This window comes from Ascaphus truei, chromosome 2 (assembly GCF_040206685.1).
Source record: "Ascaphus truei isolate aAscTru1 chromosome 2, aAscTru1.hap1, whole genome shotgun sequence".
NCBI classification, from domain to species: Eukaryota; Metazoa; Chordata; class Amphibia; order Anura; family Ascaphidae; genus Ascaphus; species Ascaphus truei.
In genome coordinates this window covers 367,063,877-367,082,289 of record NC_134484.1, presented here as the reverse complement: position 1 = coordinate 367,082,289, position 18,413 = coordinate 367,063,877, and the positions used below count along the sequence as shown (strand labels likewise).

The 18,413-nt window shown below is 42.5% G+C and overlaps 2 protein-coding genes across 7 annotated transcripts in view; one reads left to right on the top strand and one right to left on the bottom strand.

Annotated features, from left to right (window-relative positions):
- Positions 1–6,148, bottom strand: part of ZCWPW2 (zinc finger CW-type and PWWP domain containing 2) — a 139,343-nt gene extending 133,195 nt beyond the window's left edge. For 4 of the 6 annotated variants that reach the window (XM_075587002.1, XM_075587005.1, XM_075587006.1 and 1 more), the window contains exon 1: positions 5,927–6,148. The gene's annotated coding sequence lies outside the window, so the exon portion shown is untranslated. The remainder of the gene's footprint in view (positions 1–5,926) is intronic. The other 2 variants (XM_075587004.1, XM_075587003.1) reach the window with 2 other exon arrangements.
- The window catches only part of AZI2 (5-azacytidine induced 2), a 129,532-nt gene continuing 117,260 nt past the window's right edge, over positions 6,142–18,413 (top strand). Inside the window, exons 1-2 of the mRNA XM_075586999.1 lie at positions 6,142–6,275; positions 9,412–9,477. The gene's annotated coding sequence lies outside the window, so the exon portion shown is untranslated. The remainder of the gene's footprint in view (positions 6,276–9,411; positions 9,478–18,413) is intronic.

The following is an 18,413-nucleotide window of genomic DNA, read 5'->3' as shown; positions in this document are numbered from 1 at the left end:
TTACTACATGTAGCAAAACTTGAAGTTATGTCTACAGTAACTGCAGTGTAGGTTTGGGCAATATACCGGTAATAAGTAATACCACAATAATATAATCACGCGGTACACCAATATGGGAGATTACCAATTATCGCGATATTACTTGGCACGGCTACTGTGGTCGGAGGTGAAGCTTTGAAGCTGCCGCTGTGAAGTATCCAAGTTCTCCCTCTCTTCCTGCTTCTGAAAGCACTCAGAGGGAGGGGCGACGAGGGGCTTGTGGCCGCACATGGAGAGCATCTGAGAGCAGCGGGCTGCAGTAACTCCTCCCTGCACTTTTTTCCATGTGTTGACCCCATCCCCACTCTCCCCCTGGGATCCTTAACCTCTCCCTCTCTCCCCCTTTGGGACCCTTAATCCCTTCCTCTCCCCCGCTTTGGGACAGTTCTAGTAACTTTAAATAAAATGTGTTCTCAAAAGAAATACATTTTATTTAGATTTACTAAAACAAATAGCCACCCATTTACAAACCCTTTCCATGTCTGCACTTCACATTTTCTCACATACACTGCTTCCACCAAGCTAACACCCCCCTTATTCATCCAGCGCTTATCCCATCACTCTCACCCTTTATAAAAACAGTAAAAAGTACATTACAAATAATTTTAAAAATCTGTTTAATATATTTTTATAAATGAAATGTGTTTTTAAATGGAGAGAGAATCTCATGGTGAGAATGATGGGGGCTGGATGAATGAGGGGGATGTTAGGGTGATGAAAGCATTGTAGGTGAAAAAATGTTAAGTGCAGACATGGCTCTTTGATCTAGTAAATCTAAAAAAAATGTATTTCTTTTTAGAACACATTTTATTTATTTAATAGAACATTTTCACTTATTTTTTCAAATTAATCGCAATATACTGTATACAGCTCAACCCTCTTATAGAGCGGTCCGCTACATAGCTCCAGATTTAAGCAGATCTCCTACCTTTCTGATTCTGTGCTCTTGCTGCCGGCGCCCACCCCTTCTCTTCTGCTCCGGCGTGAAATGACCCCGCGGCGTCATTTGACGTCACCAATATGGCAACGCGACGTCATGTGACCCCGCGCTCACTCACACATACCCTTGGCTTCCAGCTGCAGCATGTCCCCTGCTGACCTCCAGCCCTATTTACCATCTTGCAGCAGCCCTTCCCAGGAGGGGCAATGCATTGCTAGAGCAGCAACTCATGCGGGACCCAGGATCTGAACAGCACCATGGACACCTCCCAAACCACCCTGCTCATGTGCTCAGTGTTGTGCAGCCTGCAGCTTATCAGCGTGGCTTGGTCAGGGAAGCAGCAGCACCGTAGCTGCCCGGGCCCCTGTCAATGCAAACAGGACGGTATGCTGCTGAGGATGGACTGCTTGGACCGGGAGCTAACCACACTGCCAGGCAAATCAGCATCTTCACAGCTTACTGTAAGTTGCACAATGACCACACTCACCTCATCACCCAGGTACTGCCCTGTCCCGTCAGCATGGAGACCAGGGGCACCACCAGTCAGGGATCAATGGAAGCCTGTACATGGGTTTAGGGATATTTGGGGGTATCGGTGACAAGAGATCCTAGTCCCACGGCTTGTGCTTCATTGATATCTGGCGACCGTCAGAGCTCAGGGATTATTATGGCCACTATCATAAACCACGGTCGGTTTAATGGTCCTAACTACCTAGTTAGGAAGCAGAGAAGCACCCCTCAGTGCAATAGTGACTTTCATTAAATGCTTTTATTCCCATATTCCAGTCCATAACTGGGTGCTTTATCCTTTTGTGTGAATTGTTTCTTACTTTTTGTGTGAGCACAATTTTTTAAGTGAAACTTCTTTAGTGGCACCTACCACATGAAGAAAATTGCATGGCAGTGAATGGAATTAATGGAGATGGAAGAGGGGGGGCAAAAGGCACCAGCAGCAGGACACAGAGAATAGCACACACACACACCAAGAGATACACACACTGACTGACACACCACACACACACAGACACACACACATACACTGACTGACTCACACACACCCAGACACACAATAGGAATTCAGTTACTATAAATATAGAATTGCAAATAGCTAAAACATGCGTTCTACATCAAACGTCTCTGCGTTTTGGCACTGAAATTGTGTTTTGATTTTTAATTAAAAACATCACACTTACAAATACAATGTCTGTGACAAAACAGTGACAAAAGACAAAGAAGTTTCACTTAAAATGTGCGTGCTCGGCACACACACTTCCCCCCCCCCCCCCCATCTACTGTTACACCTGAAAGCTGTGATTCATAAATGGTGTAATATTGACTGTGGTATATATTTGTAATGCTGAAGCACAGGACTTATACAAATGACACACACACACACACCAGGGAGAGGAGAGAGCTGATGCAGGGTAAATCCTGCGTGGGGGTGCTGATGCGCCGCCGGGTCTGGACAGCTAGAGAGTTATCCCAGCTCTCCCCCTTCGGCAGACGCGGAACCCCTGATTGCGGCCATTTTTCTTTCACGATCCGCTTATAACGCGGTCGCATCAGGTGAACCCCGAGCACCGCGTTATAACGGGGTTCAGATGTATTGTTATCGCGATAAATATATTGATAATGTTATCGTGGGAGGTTTTTTTTGCTATCGTCCAACCCTACTGTGGTGTAATATCCGTCCAGATCCTGTCAACGCCCTATTTCTGGGGCTGGATGGGAGTAATGCCAAGTTTAGCTACAACGTAACGTTACGGTAGTTAAGTGCCTCATTAACCATAATGGACTTTAGTAGATAAGTGATACTATGGTAACAAGTCATTTCATATGAAAATCACTAACTGCTGATATAGATAACATTATGTTCATTATGGGAGAAAACATGACTTAATGTTATGTTATTGATACGGGTGGACAAAAAATATATCAAATACTTAGGACCATGACAGAGCCAGCGTTTTGTTAGGCACAGGGAATAACGACCCATCCCCCTCCCGTCGACAGCTCTGTGTTACTATCTGTAAGGCTGCGTCCATACAGCCTTTATCCGAGCGGAGGCGTGCGCGACATCACCCGTGTGAAGTGGGTGCGTTTTCAGGATAGATGCGCCATCGGGGGGCGTGTCTGTAATGTCACGGAGCTGGCTCGCCCACATTTGGCGAACCGCTCACGTGACCTGCCCGTCCCACCAATAAATCAGGTTCAACATATTCCTCACGCAATCCGCACCCCCTCCTGCTGTCGCCCACGCGGTCTATGGGCGCGATCAATGCCTTAAGGCAATGTGATTGCGCCGCGTGCTCTGCAGCAGTATGGACCTGCCCTAATTGTATATATGCACATTTGTTTCTGCACAAGTTTATGCACTTAGGTCTTTGGACAACGCCTAATACACTTACACACATACACAGACATTCTCTCTCTCGCTTTCTCTCTCACATACACACTCTCTCAGACACTACTCCCCCTACCAGAGTGCATTACGATTAGGGACATGCAGAGTACAGGGGAGCTCCACCAAGCTCTGCCCCCCACTCCGAATAGCTGACTAGTCCCGCCCCAACCCCTTGCTTGTCTCTGCCTCCTGCTCTCCAATCTCCACGCTCTTCTCACTGAGCTGCGCAACAGTGACGTTACGTGCCAATCATCGCCGCTACCAGTCCCAGCACGCAAGATCTGGCTTTGATGTTGCAAGTCGCAAGTCAACATGTTGATGTTGCAAGATTGACAGGTCAGGCCGTGGCCAGGGTGAGACACGTGAGCGCACTCACGCTCGGCGCGTTTCAATACCTGTTACCTGATGCACGCGTCCAAAGTGCTGCTTCAAGCAGGCGACATGTGCTTGGACTGGAGCTGTGCTTGGGGAAAAATCAGAATTTGTTTTTAAGCGTGATGGCGGGTCACATGACTGGCTAACAGCCAATGAGAGCACAGCAGTCACAACAACCAATCAGACGGGGCTGAGGATGTGACGTCACGCCCCACTCCCGTCTGTGGTACGCCCCCCCCCCCCCCCCCAGAGCAAGCAGGACAGCCAATCGCTCCTGCTCGGGCAGACGCTAACATCACGCCTCATGAGCGCACGTCTCCTCACCCTGGCCGCAGCCTCAGCCATCACTGCGCACAGCACAGGCATCAGGGAGGAATTTTAAGTGAACAGTATTTTTCCATCCCTGGTTATTTACCTTTCAAGATACATTGTTAGTCTTAAAGTGACATTAAATTAGGTTAAAATCACATTAAAGCTGCAGTTCAGTCAATATCCTGCATGTGTGTTTTTTTTAATAAATCAGTTCTGTAGTAAGAAAAAATACTTTTAGCATTTTCTGTTTTAAAAAAAACAACTTTGAAAGACCAATTTTCTTGTATTCTATTTTAACAAGCATTTACTAAGGCACTGCCCCTTCATGTCCTGTCACAAGCCCTGGCACACCCCTTTGTCAGCCCTGCCCTCCCTCTAGCACATGTCAGTGCAGGAGTGCTCATGAATATTCATGAGCTTCCACTGAGGCCTCATTCAGGGTGCTGGTTTCGGAGGGAGGGCGTGCTGCCGTGCGTGCTGCCGTGAGAAACAAAGTATTCAATTTGAATACTGGTTGTCAGGGTAGCAACCGCCCTGTCTCCGAGGCCAGGAGTTGAAGCTGACTACAGTTTCAATAAACGAAAATTTCGTTTTTTGGAGCTGCAACAGCGTCACTGGGACCTAGGCAGCCAATGAAATCATTCTTCAGAATGATTTCATGACTGCAACCTCGATACTTACCCTGCTGTGTGTAACCCCGCCCCCTCCCCAACGCTGAAAAGTCTGCTGGGGGATAAACACAGATCGCCCAGCAAACTGCAGCACTGCCTCCCTCCCGCCCTCCCTCCGAGTCCTGCAGCTGGCACCCTGAACGAGGCCTGAGAGAAAGAAGCAGAAGAAAAACAGATCCCTTCACTAATGATGTCACCATATTTCGCCGATCAATACATGGAGAAGGCAGCTATACAGTTCTTTAGGTAATTAGAGATTGCCCACATGAAACTATTGAAGTAAAAAAAAAAAAAAAAAAAAAAAAAAAGACTGAACTGCAGCTTTAAGTAACTTAGCAGAGCTTTGTGGATCTAGGCATTAGGACATACTTGAAAACGAAAGGTAACTCTCAATGTATAACTTCCTGGTAAAATATTTTATAAATAAATAATTAGTGCATTGACTGCTAAAAAAAATTACAAACAGAGAAAATGATATTGAAAATTTGGGGATTTATGTAATTGAGTCCATTAAAAGTGAATTTTACTCAATGTGGAATCGGTACTAGATCACTTAGGGTAGAAGGGAACAATATGGCAGATATTCATGTTAAACTTCATTATAGATTGACTATATATTACCATGTAAGTATCATTAGACTCTCGCCTTCAAAGTTGTAAAGACTTCTGACACTTCACATGAAACAGAAACACATTACACAGAAACCAAAGCCCAGAATGGATAAAACAGGGCACCATAGATTGACCTGAAAGTCCCTTAGGGCAGACAAACATATCGATAACTCCTTGGCTTTCACCTTTTTCTTGTAACAAGAGGTACAGTATGCTTGGTGAACATGACTGCTAAATGTTATGAGCTGAAGCTAAAATGCATTTGTGAGGGGTGTTAATAACAAAAAAATTTTTAAATAAAACTCTTTTGAGCCAAAAAGTAAGAGTACATTTAAAAAAAATATATATATATATATATTTCTGCACACAAAACACCTTTGCTGCGCATTGTTTTCAATAACTCAGCAACTAATCGGTTTAACAGATACTATGCACATACTGAGCACCTCAGTAGATGGGTGACTTGAACAAGACTGACTTAAAAAGACAGACTACAGTGCAAAAAATTCCCCGGCAACATTTTTCTCCTGCCCGCATGGAATAATCACCATGCAGACATTCGCCAAGACCCACCCTGCACACCGGCGCCTCCTCCTCACCGCCCGCGTGTCCGCCCCTTCAAGCTTCAACCGCCGCACAATCTTCCCGCCAAAATATCCGAGGCTCGTGCTCCTCCCTAGGTCGAGTGTCCTGACTCCAACTATGGCCGCATCCTTGTTACCCGCCCCTCGTCACGTGCTGCGGGGCACCCCACGCTCAGCCTCATCTTTCCCGCTCACTTTAGTTCCTCTTGGTGTTATCACCTGTGACGCGATTCTGAGGTCAGAAGTGTAACCGTTTCAGGCACTACCAGATCTGCACGCTGCAATAACGCAGCATCTCTGTTGAAGCTCTTTGAGCCAAATCCCATGTGAAAATATAAGTAAATACATTTTTCTTTCCATAATAGAGTTGCTTCGTTTTCCAGCACAATCACCACATGCCATTTTTAAATCTTGACCTGTACAATTTACAGTATATTGATCAATTTATACTTTTTAAACACCAACTTTTAAAGGGAAATAGAAAATCATCATGACCTCCATTTTGTTAGATATCCGGTTTATATGGTATACACCTAATGAGTAAGAACTAACATATCTCAAAATGTCAAATCAGAAAAGTGGGAACGCGATGAGGGAGATCTCTGTGTCATCCATAAACAAGGATTGGCGAAAAAAATGACTTATCGATGAAAATATATAAAAGTGCCACATTATTTAGTCTCCCTGATAAGGCTGCGTCCATGCTTGTGCTGAGCGTGCTTGGTGCGCAGCGCTTGACACATTTATTTTAATCTTTATCTTCACATCCCTAACCACGCGGCGCACGCTTGTGCACAGGCATGTACTCTCTCCCAAGCCTGGTGCTTGGGGAGACAGTTAAATTTGGCTTTTGAGCGCAGAGCAGGGTCACATGACCTCTCTGGCCAATGACCGTCCAACAACCATTCCCAAAGCATGGGTAAGAGGGGGAGGGAGTTAGGATAGAGAGAGGTGGAAAAGGGAGGGGGAGAGGTGGGAAGGGGGGAAAGAGAGGGGGGAAAGGGGGGAATGAGGAGGGAGGGGGGAAGTGGGGGAGAGAGAAGAGGCAAGGGGGGGAGAGAGAGGTGGGAAAGCGAGAAGTGGGGAGGGAGAGAATGGAGGGACACACACATAGAGACACAGACACACATAGCCCAGATCCAGCCAATAATAGCCATGCCCCCACTCCTGCTATCAAAATTATTGCAGGACAGCCGAGCGCTCATGCTTGGAGAATTAGTGACGTCACCGCTTTCAAGCATGAGCGAGCTCAGCGGCAGCGTGGCCGCAGCCTAAGGCCGGGTCCATGGTCAAAAAGACAGCACTGACCCGCGCTGAGGCGGAACACTTACCCCCATTAACCCTACTGATGGCGGCTTTAGATGGCGCTTCCGCAGGCGTGCAGAGGCGTGTGGAATTGCAACCGACAGTTTATTTAATTTTTCGCGCTGAGGGAAGCGGAGGGCCGGTCACGTGACCGGCAAAAGCCAATGGCACTCTGTGACATCGGCGCCGTGACGTGGTGCGCTTGCCCCGCCTCCCACACACCTCCCACCCGCCTCACAAGCGCGCTTGATGACGCTCATGCAAGGACACAAAAAAGCTCCTGCTTGAGCAGGAGTGCATGAGCATCAGCGCGGCTCAGTGCTGTATTTTGTACCATGTCCGAGGCCTCGGCCAGGCAGGGAGCTGGCGCTCATGCGCAGTGACGTTACGCGCATGTAAGCAGGAGACAAATCTTGCCCTGCTAGTTGCGAGCGTATCAAGGGGCGTGTCAATGGGACGCGGCGGGCGTGTCAATGTGATGCGACGGTCGGGACATCAAATCTACCCTATTTCCTCGATTCTAAGACGCACCTTTTTTCCGATTTTCACATGTCTGAAACCGGGGTGCGTCTTAGAATCGATGTATTAAAAAATATATATTTGTTAAAGTGTCTACAGTACTAACCCCCTCTTTTCACTTACCATGTTTCAGGAGAGGTCCCATGTCAGCGGAGGATGAAGCGGGCGGCGGTGGCATGAGAGGTCCCACGTCTGCAGATGGTTGAAGATGGACAGTGGGTGGGAGTGCGGCGGCGGCAGGTCCCTAGTCTGCAAATGAATGAAGATAAGACGGCGGGCGTGCGGTAGCCGCAGAAGCAGGAGATCATAATAGCAGGAGAGCTGAGCAGGAGCAGAGCGGCATAGGGGGAACAGCTTGGGAGGTGCACACTGTAACACCTGAAGTTGACCGGTGTCTGACTTCTGGTTACAGAGTGCACCTCTCAAGCTGTTCCCCTGTGCCGCTCTGCTCAGCTCTCCTGCTATTATGATCTCCTGCCTCCCCGCCCGCTGTCTTATCTTCATTCACCTGCAGACCTAAGACATGTCCTGCCGCCGCACTCCTGCCCGCTGTCCATCTTGAATCATCTGCAGACGTGGGATGTCTCCTGCTGCCGCCACCGCCCATCTGCTGACATGGGACATTTCCTGAAACATGGTTACTGAAAAAGTAATTTCACTCGATTGTAAGTGCCAAATCGATGGTGCGTCTTACATTCGATGGCATCTTGCAATCAAGGAAATACGGTATATCTGCATCTATTGCAGGAACAGCATCTCCCACAGCAGGACCAAAATAAAAAAACATGGAGCTCTCACACATGCAATCTATGTTGCTGCCAATGGATAACTCTTATTTGAAAGAATGGATAATAGATAGAAAGGAAAGTAATGTTCATGACTTAAATCGTGATCGTAAAACACAAGGGGAATTTGCTACTTTATACCAGCAACTGCGTACGCATGATAGGAGATTTTTTGAGTGCATGAGAATGAGAACACACATTTGATTACATTTTGTCACGGATACAAGACAAGATAACCCCCGTTCACACGAATTTTGGCCACACAATTTGTGCAGAAGAAAGGCTCATGGTCACTCTCAGGTTTGTTGTACTAAATTTATTATTCATTACCTTTTCTGGTTGTTAGATTCAGTATTGCGTGTTAGGGGGGTTGAATACTTACCTCAGTGTGGCGTCAAATGATGCAGGGTCGTGTAACGTCATGTTTCTGTGGCAACGTGGCGTCAACTGACGCTGCGAGGTCAAGTGACGTCACATGATCCTGCAGTGTTATTTGATTACACATTGCCATGGGGACGCGTCCTGAGCCGGCTGAATCTTGGTAGGGTTGCAGAGGCCTCGCATGTTCCCCCGACATTTCATTTAAATGCCTTGGGGAAGAGCGCGGCACCTCTGCAACCGCCCTGCGCCCTTCACGAAATAATCTCAGGCCCCCCCTGGGGGTGGCGCACCCCTGATGTAGGTTACAGTATACGACAGTTATTGAAAAAGTAATAGTAGGTTTATATACAATGCTATGTAATGTAGCTAGCTTGCAATAAAAAATATATATATATTTATATGTTACAAAAATATTTAAAAAAAAATATTAAGACAACATTGTGTAAACTTTATCATTAATAGACCTTTTTAATTTTTCTTACAGATTTCTATCAACAGGAATACCATTCCGTGGCTTGGCATTTTCTTTTAAGACGGCAAAAGGACAGTGGCAAGTATTGTTCATGAGACATGCAATGCTATTTACAATACATTACAGCAGGGGTGGGGAACCTTTTTTCTGCCAAGGGCCATTTGGATATTTATAACATCATTCGCGGGCCATACAAAATCATCAACTTAAAAATTAGCCTGCTATATTGGTCAAACATTTAATTAACTCACCCCTAATGTGATGGCTGGAACTGCTTCTCTTTGGTGAGGCGTGTGATGTTAGCTGGTGGGTGACAGTGACTGGGTGGGTGACAGTGACTGACTGGGTGAGTGAGTGAGGAATTTTACGTTGCCCCAGTACTGAATATGTAAAATGTTTGTTGGCTTGAGTCTAACATATGAGAGAGGTGATAGCATCAGATCAGATCCAGTGAACTGGGTGGGAGAGAGACTATACTTGACTAGAGGTCTTGATGCACTGACACAAACACAAGCAGCCATTTTTGTGGGACAAATATACATTTCACACTTTATTTAGACACTTATCTGTTACAGGCTTACATGCACTTTCTAGGTATTTGATACAGTACATAGCATGCTTTGATAAATGATGTCCATGGCCCCCAATATTTGGGACATATATGCCAGTATAAAAGCTGTTCCCAGGGAGATTCAGAATGCAAGTTTTGGGAAATCCTAAATCTTCCATTTGGGATGAGGGAATGGTTTTCAAGGAGAGAGCAGATTAAAAAAAAAAAATACACACATACATACATATACATATATATATATACACACATATATATATACACACACACACACATATACACACACATATATATATATATATATATATATATATATATATATACACACACACACACACATATATATACACACACACAAACACACATGTATACACACATTTAGCTAAGCCTGAGATTCTCTCCCATAAACAGGAAGGTGTGGCCAGACTGACTATTGATACAGTACAGGTCTTCCTACCTAAAGCATGCTGTCCCAGAAGGAAGTTACTCAACTTGTTTGCCATCACATTGGTGCAGTCTCCCCTCCCCTCCAGCAGCTCCTGCAGTGGTTTGGGCTTCTCGGGTTGAGCATGAGAGCCGAGTCCAGAGCCGCACTTCTCACTGTAAAGCCTGCACTGGCTGTCCTCTGATAGTGCGCAGGTCAGCACAGCGTGGGGGGTGCTGGGTTGGCGCTTCCCCGCCCTCCGTCCCAAGTTGGAAAGAGGGGGGGGAGCGGGCTCACAGGCAGCAAGTCAGACACCCTGCTTGCCCTGCGAGACCTCTGCTCTTCACATGCGGAATCGCTGCCTTTTTTTTATTATTATTATTTTTTTATTTTTAATATAACGGGCAGGGCCGCACGGGGGCCGGACTAAATGATTTCGCGGGCCTTATGCGGCCCACGGGCCGGACGTTCCCCACCTCTCATTACAGGCTGATCATATGCCATTTCCTAATGTGCAAATCTAAAGTAATGTGGCGAACGAATTGTATAGCAAATTGAATTTTCTAAATTGCGTAGGCTGCATTGATGGCAAGCATATTCGCTTTAAACTCCCCAAAAATGCAGACACAATGTACTTCAATTACAAGCATTTTCATTCAATTGTCTTGCACGCTGTTGTGGATGCAAAATGCAAATTTATTGCAATTGACGTAGGAGCATATGGAAAGCAAAGCGATGGGGGAGTGTTTAGAGCCTCATCATTTTATCATCTTATTGAAGAAAAGACCTTACAATTTCCATTGGAGAAGAGCTTGCCATTGAGTACAACCGGCTTACAGTTACCAAGAGCTTGCCATTGAGTACAACCGGCTTACAGTTAGCAAGAGCTTGCCATTGAGTACAACCGGCTTACAGTTACCACACATATTGTTAGCAGATGAGGCCTATCCATTGATGACATATCTCATGAAGCCGTATAGTCGACAACGTTTAACCAAAGAAGAAGAAATCTTTAATTATAGACTTTCTAGAGCAAGACGCACATGCACACACACACACACACACACACACACATATATACATACACACACATATATACACATATATACACACACACACACACACATATACACACACACACACATATATGTACACACACACACACACACACATATATATATATATATATATGGAGAAGAATGACCTAAGCGCAAGTGAGATAAGGAATAGAGAGAACACAAAAAAGAGAGAGAATCATAGGGCAGTATATCTATATAGAGTGGATAATAGGCTGGTAAGATATGCGCTTACACTGATTAGATGAATATAAGCCTGTAATCCTCTCAGGGACTCACGAACGTAGCTTGTGGGTGGCTTGTCTGTAAACTGCTGGGACTTCAGGAACTGCTCCTTGTTGGCAATCTGCTGCTGCTGTTTCAGGTGCTCTTCATCATAGGCACTCGTATCTCGCTGTGGAAGAATCTCACAAGGGGGGGAGGAGGGAGGGGGAAAAAAACGGAAGGGGACAGAATATGTGTAAAATCGTTTTTAATCTAAAAATGGAGACTAGTTAAAATCTAGGTAATCAACTCACACTTTGTGAGAAAAATATAGGCAGTAGAGAGTGTTTTGCGAGTCTCTCACACTCGTGTGGAAATGCCGGTTACCAGTCCTCTCTGCAGTGTCTCTGAGTTCCGCACCACGTGATCGACCGTGGCGTGTGACGCTGCATGTGACGCGGTCCAGCTCTCGCGATGTTTCCTGTCTGTCAGTGCAGGGATTCAATTCCGGAGCTCCAAACGAAAATCATGCAGAGGCTTCTCGGCGTCTCTCTCTTCACTGCTGATGAACAAGCTGGCCCTACGCGTTTCTCCCAGCGGGCTTCGTCAGGGGCTGCTAATGATACACTAATCCCTACCAGGGTACTTATATACCTCCCCAACAATGATTGGCTCATTCATAATTAACTCAATCAATTACATTTTTCAATAAAGTATATTGCTACAAACATCACTATCATTGTGTATTATTGGAATCATCTTAAACCAGATTAGCATATAGAAAAACAGACAAATAGCATGAGAAACTTGTGTTGTACAGACAAAGCAACCTGCACTCAGCTGGTGCTTTATAACATATGCCTCAAATAAGTATTAGTGCAACCACATATGTATTGAAGTGGGACATAGATGGTATTATTGCTCTAACCAGCTGGTCAAGGTTTAAGAACAATTTTATTCAATATTAGGGACCAACAGGAGGATGTCCACAAATCATGTTTAATCTAATTGTGATATTTATATATCCCAAATTTAACCTAGGATAAATAATATCATATGATGTCATAAGATATTTTAAAAGGAATATAGGAATGTTTAATGGTGTCAAATAACCCAAATGGAATTTTATAGATATATCTTGGGCTAATTTAAATTAATTTTCGGAGATTTTTAGAAAATTAGATCCTATTGTAGGATTATCTAATTTAAATATAAACAGCAAAGACAGCAAAGAGAACCTGGAGCTATCCTTATATGATATATAACTCCGGAATAACTCCTACGATACTATAATTCTTAAGCATGATAAATCTAAATATTTCTGTTTACAGAAATGTCAGCAATAATAGCCTGACTTAATATCTAACTACACTTACCCAACTGTGACAAATAATTAAATAATAATATATAAAGTGACAAACATAATTTATTAAACCAAAGTATATAATAACCTTGGTTATTAGTGTATATTAATATTTAATTCCCAAACTTACTTCAATATGAAATTCTATCACCTAATATAGTGACATGTGCTTATAATCCAGATTAATACTCTACAGTGAGATATATACTATAATAGAAAAATTAATTAATAAAAAGAAAAAACATATTATTAAATTAATAACGATAAATATTGTATAATTTATAGATACATAGGTCCAACATATGGTGATTGTACCTCCATATAGACTTCCAATCTTAATACAGACTGATATAAAGAACAATTCTAAACACATGAACTTATGAATAGTCTATTCTTAATATAATGCCAGTATGTGAACAGTCTATGGCCCACAGTATACATGTTCCAGGTAGTAGGGTGGTGTGTATACCATATAGCGTATACCGTATAGCTGGTTTATTAATATTTACTGAGCCAATACATACTCTATAGCCCACACTGTATAAATTCATGGTACGCTGATAAGATGTTAACGCTAGACACATATGCAGTAAACTATTGCATAACTGTCGGTACTAGAAATCTTGACATACATATCTGTCAATACAGAGTATTGTTATATATGGATCAGTGTAATATAAAAATGGGCAATTTGGTGGGTAGTATACCCTACAAATAGGTGAATACTACACAATGAAAAAATGCCAAATCAGAGGCATGGTGCACAGTATATATTAACAGATCTTTAAACCAAAATCTAGAGAATTCGGTGGATAATGTCCACCTCTCACCTTCAACACCTTTATCAAATACAGGCAGAGAATGTCAAGTTTATCTATAGCATTATTACAACAAGATATTATCTATCACTAAGAAACTTTATTACCAAGATTATTCAGAAAAACATAAGATGACATATTATAGTGTATTCATTCTTACAATAGTTGCCTCCAAATGTCGTGATCACAAATGAAAAGATTTTTTAAAAGAAAAAGCACATACACAGAATCAATGTCAAACAATACACAGGGCTGAGTACATCCTTAGCAGAGCACATAGAGAGAGCTTGGGGATGCATGTTAGTCCTTTAAGAAGGATCCCAGGTCAATATCGATGTTCATACCGTTTGGAATGAGTGTTTTCATAGTATAAATCCAAAAGGTTTCCTGTCGTGAAATTTTGATGACCTGGTTCCCCCCCCTCCAATTGGGATGAATTCTATCAATACCAAAGAACTTTAGCCCATTCGGATTTTGGTTATGGTGTTCCTTAAAGTGTTTGGACACACTATGCTGCATAAATCCTCGCTCAATGTTCTTTATGTGCTCTGCTATCCTTAACTTTAATTTTCTAGTTGTTCTCCCTATGTATTGTTTGTCACATGGACATTGCAACATGTAGATCACATAGGTGGAGTTGCAATCAATGAAATCCTTGATTTCAAACTCCTCTTGTGTTACGTGAGATGTAACTTTTCTAAAGGACTTTTGTGTGTTGGGATTGATCTTACACCCTCTACATGTTTGGCATTTAAAAAAGCCTTTAGCTACACTTATTGGTTTAGTGCATTCTTTCTTTAGGCAACTTGGTGCCAATCTTTGCTTTAAATTTGGGGCCTTTGTGAATATAATCTCAGGATTTTTCGGCAATATTTGTTGCAGCATTGGATCTTGATGGAGGATCTTCCAATGTTTCTGGAATATCCTCCTTATATTGTGTGAGGATTCGTTATATCTCGTAATGAATGGAATTGAGACCTTATCCTTCTCTCCTTTCCTCCCTTGTTCCCTAGTTGGTTTATACGTTAACAGATCTTTTCTCTCCATTTGTGTTACTCTTTGGTAAGCTGTTTCTACCACCTCCTTTTTGTATTTTCTTTCATGAAATTTGGACATTAATTCATGTGCTTGTTCATGATAAGTGCTCTCCAGAGTACAATTCCTACGCACTCTTTGCAATTGGCCCAAAGGTATGTTGTCTATCCATTTGTCTAGATGGCCACTATCGCCCATTAAGAAGTTGTGACAGTCCACTTCTTTTACGTGGGTCTTGGTCTCTAAGGCTCCATCTTGAACATATATAAACAAGTCTAAAAACTCTATATTGACTTTACTATATTTGTTGGTAAATTTTAAATTATAGGGGTTGTTGTTTAATTGTGCCAAAAACTTGTCTAGTAGCTCTAGGCTGCCGTCCCAAATGAATAAAATGTCGTCAATATATCTATGCCAGGATACCAGATTTGCTCCATACTCATGACCAGACCAGATGTATTGGTCTTCCCACATACCCAACAGGATATTGGCATAATTTGGAGCAAATCTGGTACCCATGGCAGTACCCCTAACCTGTAGATAGTATTTATTGTCGTACCAGAAATAGTTGTGGGTAAGAATGTGGGCTATACAATCCACTATAAATCTAATCTGTAATGGATCTAGTAATTTTCCTTGAGTGAGGACTTCACGTACTGCAAGACACCCTTGTTGGTGATCAATCACCGTATACAGAGAGCTGACATCACACGTAACTAGTACGTATGACTCGCTCCACACCACCTCTTGTATTAATTTTAGTACTTGGATACTATCCTGAACATAGCTTCTAAGTTGTTTTACTGGCTGTTTGAGAAAAATATCTATGTATCCCGAGAGGTTGGCGGTGAGGGATTTTATTCCTGAAACTATCGGACGTCCTGGGGGGTTGGTGGCATCTTTGTGGAGTTTCGGTAAATGGTAGAAAACCGGAATCCTTGGGGATTCAGTATTTAAGTAATCCCATTCTGTTTTATCAAGGATTCCATCTCTATATCCTTGATTTAATAATTCTGTCAATTCTATCTTGAATTGGTCAGTGGGGTTGTTTGGTAATATGGTATATGTAACCACGTCCCCTAGTAGTCTATGAGACTCGTTGTCATAGTAACTCCTATTTAAGATTGCCACCCCCCCCCCCTTATCTGCTGGTTTTATGACTATGTCATTTCTATCCGATAATTCCTTTACTGCTTCCAATTCGGTTTTAGTTAGATTTTTTGCAGTTCTGGATTTTTTATCTTTGCCCAGTTTTTCTAAATCCTCTTGGACCAACTTCGTGAATGTATCAATATGTCCTCCTTTTAAATAACTAGGGTAGAAGATTGAACTCTTTCTACAGGGGGAATGTACGAATCGGTCACATGTGGTGATATTATTTACAGTTACTTCGTGTGTGACATTTTGTTTAAGAAAGTATTTTTTGAGTGTTAAATTTCGTGCGAATTTGCTTAGATCAATATATGTATTAAATGTATTGATTTTGTTGGTGGGTGCAAATGCCAACCCTTTAAGCAGCACGCTAGTTTGATCTTTGGTTAGTATCATGTCACTTAGGTTATATATACCTGTCATATCACTCTCTAGGTGTTTGGTTTTTTGGCGGGCTTTTGTCCCTCCTCTCGTTCCTCTTGGTGTGGGCTTTCTATTTTCCTCTTTTGGGGCGTATGTGATTTGTTCTCTTCCCTCACTTGTACTTGGGTCTTTTGTGTCTCTCCTGGTTTCTCTCTTTGTTGTCTCCTTTCTAAAAAAGAAGAGGTTGATTATGCCAATCTGATAGGTTGATATGCCAATCAAATTATGCCAATATCCTGTTGGGTATGTGGGAAGACCAATACATCTGGTCTGGTCATGAGTATGGAGCAAATCTGGTATCCTGGCATAGATATATTGACGACATTTTATTCATTTGGGACGGCAGCCTAGAGCTACTAGACAAGTTTTTGGCACAATTAAACAACAACCCCTATAATTTAAAATTTACCAACAAATATAGTAAAGTCAATATAGAGTTTTTAGACTTGTTTATATATGTTCAAGATGGAGCCTTAGAGACCAAGACCCACGTAAAAGAAGTGGACTGTCACAACTTCTTAATGGGCGATAGTGGCCATCTAGACAAATGGATAGACAACATACCTTTGGGCCAATTGCAAAGAGTGCGTAGGAATTGTACTCTGGAGAGCACTTATCATGAACAAGCACATGAATTAATGTCCAAATTTCATGAAAGAAAATACAAAAAGGAGGTGGTAGAAACAGCTTACCAAAGAGTAACACAAATGGAGAGAAAAGATCTGTTAACGTATAAACCAACTAGGGAACAAGGGAGGAAAGGAGAGAAGGATAAGGTCTCAATTCCATTCATTACGAGATATAACGAATCCTCACACAATATAAGGAGGATATTCCAGAAACATTGGAAGATCCTCCATCAAGATCCAATGCTGCAACAAATATTGCCGAAAAATCCTGAGATTATATTCACAAAGGCCCCAAATTTAAAGCAAAGATTGGCACCAAGTTGCCTAAAGAAAGAATGCACTAAACCAATAAGTGTAGCTAAAGGCTTTTTTAAATGCCAAACATGTAGAGGGTGTAAGATCAATCCCAACACACAAAAGTCCTTTAGAAAAGTTACATCTCACGTAACACAAGAGGAGTTTGAAATCAAGGATTTCATTGATTGCAACTCCACCTATGTGATCTACATGTTGCAATGTCCATGTGACAAACAATACATAGGGAGAACAACTAGAAAATTAAAGTTAAGGATAGCAGAGCACATAAAGAACATTGAGCGAGGATTTATGCAGCATAGTGTGTCCAAACACTTTAAGGAACACCATAACCAAAATCCGAATGGGCTAAAGTTCTTTGGTATTGATAGAATTCATCCCAATTGGAGGGGGGGGAACCAGGTCATCAAAATTTCACGACAGGAAACCTTTTGGATTTATACTATGAAAACACTCATTCCAAACGGTATGAACATCGATATTGACCTGGGATCCTTCTTAAAGGACTAACATGCATCCCCAAGCTCTCTCTATGTGCTCTGCTAAGGATGTACTCAGCCCTGTGTATTGTTTGACATTGATTCTGTGTATGTGCTTTTTCTTTTAAAAAATCTTTTCATTTGTGATCACGACATTTGGAGGCAACTATTGTAAGAATGAATACACTATAATATGTCATCTTATGTTTTTCTGAATAATCTTGGTAATAAAGTTTCTTAGTGATAGATAATATCTTGTTGTAATAATGCTATAGATAAACTTGACATTCTCTGCCTGTATTTGATAAAGGTGTTGAAGGTGAGAGGTGGACATTATCCACCGAATTCTCTAGATTTTGGTTTAAAGATCTGTTAATATATACTGTGCACCATGCCTCTGATTTGGCATTTTTTCATTGTGTAGTATTCACCTATTTGTAGGGTATACTACCCACCAAATTGCCCATTTTTATATTACACTGATCCATATATAACAATACTCTGTATTGACAGATATGTATGTCAAGA